Source organism: Chiloscyllium plagiosum, chromosome 37 (genome assembly GCF_004010195.1).
Source record: "Chiloscyllium plagiosum isolate BGI_BamShark_2017 chromosome 37, ASM401019v2, whole genome shotgun sequence".
NCBI classification, from domain to species: domain Eukaryota; kingdom Metazoa; phylum Chordata; class Chondrichthyes; order Orectolobiformes; family Hemiscylliidae; genus Chiloscyllium; species Chiloscyllium plagiosum.
The window spans coordinates 20064122-20072106 of NC_057746.1; the positions used below are offsets into that span (position 1 = coordinate 20064122).

At 44.6% G+C, this 7985-nt stretch overlaps 1 long non-coding RNA gene across 1 annotated transcript in view; it reads right to left on the reverse strand.

Moving 5' to 3' along the window:
* The window catches only part of LOC122541167, an 18951-nt gene extending 17115 nt beyond the window's left edge, over positions 1–1836 (reverse strand). Inside the window, exon 1 of the long non-coding RNA XR_006309537.1 lies at positions 1749–1836. This is a non-coding gene — a long non-coding RNA (uncharacterized LOC122541167). The remainder of the gene's footprint in view (positions 1–1748) is intronic.
* Between the last annotated feature and the right edge of the window lie 6149 nt (positions 1837–7985).

Consider the following 7985-nt stretch of genomic DNA (forward strand, 5'->3'; position numbering starts at 1 on the left):
CCAGAGTTCAATTCCCGCCTCAGGCGACTGACTGTGTGGAGTTTGCACATTCTCCCCATGTCTGCATGGGTTTTCTCCGGGTGCTCTGGTTTCCTCCCACAGTCCAAAGATATACGGGTCAGGCGAATTGGCCATGTTAAATTGCCCGTAGTTAGGTGCAGGGGTAAATGTAGGGGAATGGGTCTGGGTAAGTGCGCTTCAGCGGGTCGGTGTGGACTTGTTGGGCCGAAGGGCCTGTTTCCACACTATAAGTAATCATAGAAAGCATGGGAACTCAACCATCTGCAAATTTCCCTCCAAGCCATACACTCTCCTGATTTAGAAATATATCGGCATTCCTTCTGTATCAATGGATCAAAGTCCCAGATTTCCATTCCTAACAGCACAGTGGCTGCCCCTACTCATCAAGCACTGCAGCAGTTCAAGAGGCAGCTCACCAACATTTCCTCGAGGGAATTCAGGGTTGGACAACAAATGCTGCTCTATACAGTGACATTCACATCACATGAACGAATATATTTTAAAAAGTAGTTTACACATGCACTCGTGCTGTTATACCCATGGCTCATTTTTAACTTGTACTGTGCCCAAATTACATATGTTTGGTTCAAGGTATCATCATAGTACACATTATATCAAAGGTTTATTTCATTAAACCAACATTGTGGGCACAATGTGCATTTTAAATTTATGATACGTATCCGTGTATATGTTCAATGAATACAGATGAGTTTATTCTGCACATTGTTATTTTTGTAGTATTCACATCAGTTATATAGATTGATAAATTCTTGATGTCATAAGGGCTACGGGGAGAATGCGGGTAAGTGGAGTTGAAATGCCCATCAGCCATGATTGAATGGCGGAGTGGACTCGATGGGCCGAATGGCCTTACTTCCGCTCCTATGTCTTATGGTCTTATCGTGAAGAAGGTGTTTGGTATGCTTTCCATTATTGGTCAGAGTATTGAGTGTAGGAATTGGGAGGTCATGTTGCAGCTGTACAGGACATTGGTTAGGCCACTTTTTGAATATCGTGTTCAGTTCTGGTCTCTCTGCTATTAAAAAAAAGATATAGTTAAACTTGAAAGGGTTCAGAAAAGATTTACAAGGGTGTTGCCAGGGTTGGAGGGTTTGAGCTATAGGGAGAGGGAGAGACTGTTTTCCCTGGAGCGTCGGAGACTAAGGAGTAACCTTATAGAGGTTTATAAAATCATGAGGGACATGGACAGGGTAAAATAATGGTCTCTTCTCTAGAACGGATGGGGTAGTCCAGAACTGGAGGAAATAGGTTTATAGTGAGAGGGGAAAATTTAAAAGGGACCTTTTAAATGTTTCTTTTTCCTGGTATGTGTATGGAATGAGCTGGCAGAGGAAGTGGTGAAGGCGGGTATAATGACAACCTTTAAAAGGCATCTGAAAGGGTACATGGATAGGAAGCGTTCACTGAGATATGGGCCAAATGCTGGCAAATGGGACTAGATTAATTTAGGATATCTGGTCGGTATGGATGGGTTGGACTGAAGGGTCTGTTTACATGCCATACATCTCTAAGACTCTATATCTGGTCAACATGGGCAAGTTGGGCTGAAGGGTCTGTTTCCATGCTCTGTAAAGATGAACACCCATATCTCCACCATCTGGATGACCCCAAATCCTCCTTGCTCCCTCTGTGCTGTTCACCCCAGCGTCCCCCAGGGAAGGGGTCACTGCCCAGCCCGTCCCTCCACAGTTACATTATTGTCTCACCTGTGTTTTTAAGAGTTTCCCTCAACTTTGCGACATCTGGAATAAAGAACCATCCAATTTAACAAGCACTGCAGCTTCAGATCAGTGGCCCGCGTAGATCATTTAGACTGAAGGAGCTACACCAGTCACTTCCTTCCGTCAAATTTCAGTCGGAAACGCAAAACCCGTGTCAGGAAAGGTCAGTGCTTTCTCTTGACGTGCAACATAACTAGCTAAGAAAGAGGCGTTGATCACAATATTTACAGAAATTATCATTCACGTAACCTATAAACCAGTGTTTGTTCTAAGATGGGATTACTGTTCTTGTTGTTAAATAAAAAAGACATGCAGTTGAAGCCTCATATTTATAAGTACAGCATCGCAAGATTACCAAAGTTCAAATACGCGTTTGACGAAAAAAGTACTTTGCAGAAATTGGTTCTCTTGTTCTCTTTTGCCTCTGGTAAATTGGTATTCTTGCAAAGTATCCTGATGAGAGCAAAATGAAATGCTCTCATAGAGATCTTGTAGTGCAGTGGTAGTGCCCTGCCTCTGGCCTAGGCCGTGCAGGATCAAGTCGCACTAGTCCTGAGGCTGTTTCATAATATGTTCAACTCGTTGGATTCAAAATAACTCCAAATTGATGGTTAAGATTGATATAACTTAATGAAGGCCTGTATTCCGTTACCAAGTTACGCTTTATTTACACGTGCATAGTACAAGAGACTGACCCAGCTAGATCAGAGCATGCTCAGAGAATGAACAGAACATCGACACTCTTGTCCATATCTGTCAGCCAAGGCTTCCTGATTGGACCAGGCTAACAGACCCAATCAGGGAACTCATATTCTGTGAGATCCATCCAGCTGACCTCATTCTGAACACTGCAAAGACCTAGGAGCAGATGAAGGTCACTCAGCCTACTGAGTCCGTCCTGCTTAATAATACATCAGCTGGGAGGTGTCGGTCTGTGTTAAGGAAAGCATGCTTGGTTTTGCAGAGTTTCGGCAATTAATCTCCGTGGGATATAGAAAGAAACAGCTGCTGAATCTTCTTTTTTCTGAAACCAGATAAACAGAAACCATTGCCAATGAAAGTGAAAATGCGCCTGGTTTACTAATGCCCCTTTAGGGAGGGAAATCTTCCATCCTTACCAGTCTGGCTTATATATGACTCTAGTCCTACAGCAATACGGATGACACTGAAATGGCCATAAGAATTGATCAGTTCAAGGGACAATTTGAGTTGAGAAACAAATACCCCTTTATTACTGGTGAAGCCTATATCCCATATCGACGCACATATAAACAGACATATTAGACACAAATGTAAGAGTTTAGGTAGAAAATTTAGTGTCATAATTTTTTTGGACTTGATTTAGTAACAGGAGGCATTCCCCAACTTGCAGAATATTTCCAGCACATCCCTTTTTTGTTCAGCTATAACACGTGAATTCAAGACCTCAAATTAAATGTAAACTAGGTGTACAAATAGTTACTGACCATCTGACTGCCCTTTTCCAGTGGCCAGAGAAAAGAGAGATGAAGTAGTGATTCAAAATTACAAGAACAATCAGAATTAGTGCCTTTTCTTAAAAAGTAAATTCAGAAATTGTGATCGTGTTGTTAACATCCAGAGGCCTGCGCGAGAGAGAATTCATGAATGAAATCAGAGCCGTGAAACTACACAGATCCCTTTGCAACATGAATGCTCTCCATCTAAACAGCCAACTCTTGCAAAATTAGTTGCATGGCCCAGAGAGGGCACTTATAACATGTGAATTCAAGAAATCAAATTAGCTATAAGCTAGGTATACAAATATTTACTGACCGCTGGACTGCCCTTTGCCAGTAACTGTTTAAAGGAGAGATAAAATAGTGATTCAAAATTACAAGAAGAACAATCAGAATTAATGTCTTTTCTTAACACGTAATTCCGAACGGTTGCGTTGTGATTGTGTTGTTCACATACAGAGGCCTAGATGAGTGAGAATTCATGAACGAATTCAGAGTGGTGAAACCACACTTCACCTTGGAAATTATAAATTCAATTAGTGAGTCTCAGAACCGGCATCAGACCCACATGGATCCCTCTGCAATGTATCATGCAGTCCTATTTGTAAACATCTCACAGGACAGGATGGGGAGGCACACGGGTCCCTCTGCAATCTGGATGCTCTCCACTTGAGCAGCCAACGCATACCAAGTTAGTTTCCTGACCCGGAGAAGGCACTTACAACATTGACAAGACAAAGGTTTCTATCTCAGGTCCAATCATCCAGTACAAGAAAGGAATTCGTCAGTCATCCTGCCCTTGAGTCCCATGTCCTTCCCCATCATCGCTGGTGACCTCAGTCAAATTTAACAGGGGAAATACCGTGGGGATGGGGTGGTTTACAATGCCACCAGATACCAACATCACTGCAGAGTTGGATGAGGGAAGGGCATGGAAGCAGCTTTGACTGTCTGAAGCTGACCTGGGATGTAGGTTAGTCCTGCTCCATCTTTTATATCTGTCATGGTATCTGGAATAGGTGGCACGGTGGCTCAGTGGTTAGCACTGCTGTCTCACAGCACCAGGGACCTGGGTTCGATTCCCACCTCGGGTGACCGTCTGTGTGGAGATTGCACGTTCTCCCAGTGTCTGCGCGGGTTTCCTCCGGGTGGTCCGGTTTTCTCCCATAGTCCAAAGGAGTGCAGGGTAGGTGAACTGGCCGTGCTAAATTGCCCAAAAGTGATAGGTGCATTAGTCAGAGGTAAATATAGGCTAGGGGAATGGGTCTGGGTGGGCTTCTCTTCGGAGGGTCGGTGTGGACTTGTTGGGCCGAAAGGCCTCTTTCCATACTGTAGGGAATCTAATCTAATAGCAAATACATGCTCACTGAAGCATAGCATGAACAGTCCATTTCATTGGTTTGTACCTATGGAGATTCCCTCCCTCCCAGCACTGTGGATTGACAGCAGCACCTTAACTGCAGTGGTTCAATAAGCCAGCTCACCTTTTCAAGGGCAACTAGGGATGGGTAATAAATGTTATGCTCTTAAAATCCATGCAACGTCAATGGGGAAAGTGACGGAATCAGCTAGATTTTATCCCCAGCTGGATTTGCCCCTCAGCTGAAGTCACCAGGTGCTAATATTGGGTATGAAACTCGGGGAGTTGCACATCCTGTCCTGTGAGTAGAAAGTTGAATTCTGAGACATGAATCATCAATCCTAGCACACTCCCTCTGCTGGTCCAAGCGTGTATAGTGGCCTCAAATGGACAACATGCACAGTGCAATTATCCGTATACCACACGAACTCCAACCCAGTGGGTTATGATGCAATTATACCTGCCCCACACCCCCTCAACTGACCTCTTATTAATTTCTGGCTCTCAGTATAAATTCATAGCTGTTAGATGCGATTTCTTTTCCATCATCAAATACTCACATCTTGAGCCGCCACAGCCCTCCAGCTCTGGAAAACAGAAATGCAACTCACTGAAGGCTTAACACAGTTGTCCGGAGCATAGAATTGGCTGATGGTCTCTGATTGATCTTAAAATTCATGAAATACACAAACGTGGGAATTTTTCCCTTTCCGCGTTTAGGAACACAAGGGCAGGAGAGGCCATTCCTCTGGCGAAGTTGTTCCCTCAGTCCGTTAGATCATGGCTGATCAAATTGATTTCAATGTTCTCGCCATATCCCTTGATGCCACTGGTGTCCAGTGATCTCTCTCTCTGCTTCTCCACCCAAATTAGAAAAATTCCAAACCTTCACCACCCTCTGAGTGAAGAAATTTCTCCTCAGCTCAGTCTTAAATGATCTTCCCTCCCATTGGGCACTCTGCTCCTTGTTTCAAGAATTCATCAGGCAGGGTAAACATCCTACCTACGTCCGCTCTGACATGCCTTTTGAGAATTTTATCAATTTTAATGAGATCACCTCTCATGAGTCGCGATAAAAGAATCGGGGTGTAGTTTCCCCAGTCTCTGTGCAGAAGACAGCCCGGTCATCCAAGGGATTAGGCAGCTGAACCTCTGTTGCACTCCCTCTATGGCTAAAGAGAGCAAAACTGTGGACCATTATCCAGGTGAAGTCTTGCCAAGGCTGTATACAATGGAAAGTCCTGAGAACCCCATTTACCTTCCTCATTGCAGGCATTGCCTGAATTCTTGCTTTTCATGATTCATGAACAGAAGACCCAAGTTCCTTTGGACACCAATATGTTCCAACCTCTTACCATTTAAGAATTCATCCTGTAATTTCTGGCCAATGTAGATAACCCCATAGGTGATCACACTATACTCAGTGCAGAAATGATCATACTGGTGGGGTGGGGAGCAGATGTTGGAAGTCAGCTTAAGTCAGTTAAAAACAATGCTCATACAGCATGTAGAAGACATCTGATGGGTATATGAATAGAGCTTAAGAGAGATATGGGCTAAATGCTGGCAAATGGGACTAGATCAGTTTAGCATATGTGGTCGGCTTGGAGGAGTTGGACTGAAGGGTCTATTTCTGTGCTGTACATCTCCATATGACCTTTAAATGGCATCTGGATGGATACAAGAAGGGTCTAGAGGACAGCGAGCCAAATGCTGGCAAATGTTACAGTTTGGGATATCAACGCATGGACGTGTTGCACCGAAGGGTCTGTTTCCATGCTGTATGACTCTATGACTCAATTGTATGCAAAGGTGGAACTTGAGTTCCTGTCTATGAATCATGTATTTGCATTGGATTACATAGCTTAAACATTGGTCATTCAGTTCCATCGGTTTCTGGTTTATCAATCAGATTCAACTCTAGACTTCACTCCCATCCAGCATCTAGAAATCTAGCATTCTTTTCCTTCTTCCTGTCGTTGACTTGTTTCCCCTTTACACCATTCAACCTCAACATGAAACAGTCTTTCTGTAGCCATCCCATTGAAACCTTCCATCATTTTAAAGATGGCTATATCACACCCAGTCCTCCCTCTTCATGAGAGAAGGCACATAGCCTGTCAACTATTCCTAGTAATACATCTCTGCACCATCTGGAGTGGCTGTATGCTATTGTTATAATATGACAACTTGGATGGGTGCAGCTCCAATAACACTCAAGAAGCCTGACATCATTTGGGACCAGGCAGTCCATTTGGTTGGCCCAACCTCCACAGACATTTGATCCCTCCACCAACGATGCTCAGTAGCAGCAGTACATACTATCCACAAGATGGACTGCAGAAATTCACCAAAGATCCTCAGGCAGCACCTTCCAAACCCACGACCACTTCCATCTACAAGGACAAGGACAGCAAATTCATGGGAACAACACCACTTGCAAGTTTCCTTCCAAGCCACTCACCATCTGGACTTGGGAATCTATTGATGTTCCATCTGTGTCACTGGGACAAAATCCTGGAATTCCCTCCCTCACAGCACTGTGGATTGACAGCAGCACCTTAACTGCAGTGGTTCAATAAGCCAGCTCACCTTTTCAAGGGTAACTAGGGATGGGTAATAAATGTTGGCCCAGAATCTGAGTGCAGTCTAACCAAGGTTCAGTAAGACTTATCACAATGTCTGTACTGTGCAATTCTATTCCTCTGGGAAAGACCTGGTGCTTAGTTTGCTCTTTAATATTCTAGTGAAACTGTGGTGCAACTCTCAGTGCTCAGCATAGATCCCTTTGACTCACCTGGACAAGTAATAAAAGAAAAGGAGGACTACAGATGCTGGAGAGTCAGAGTTGAAATGTGTGGCACTGGAAAAACACAGCCGGTTAGACAGCATCTGAGGAGCAAGAGAAACAATCTTTCAGCCATAAGCCCTTCATCAGGAATGTGTTGGGGGAAGGAGGCAGAGAGATAAATAGGAGGGTGGGGGCTGGGGTGGATGTAGCTGGGAAGGCACGAGATGGATGCAGATGTGGGAGGGGGGGGGGGGAGGGGGATAGTAATTGGTGGTGGGGAGGGTGAAGTGGATAGGTGGGAAGGAAGATGGACAGGTAGGAGGGGTCAAGAGGGCTCGCCTACATTGGAGAGACAGGACGCCAATTTGCAGAGTGTCTCAGGGAACATCTCTGGGGCACACATACCAAACAATACCACCACCCTGTGGCTGACCACTTCAACTCCCCCTCCCACTCTGCTAAAGACATGTAAGTCCTAGGCTGCCTCCAACGCCAAATCCAAGCTGACGACTGAAGGAAGAATGCCTCATCTTCCACCCTGGGACCCTCCAACCACACAGCATCAATGTCGACTTCGCCAGCTTCCAAATCTC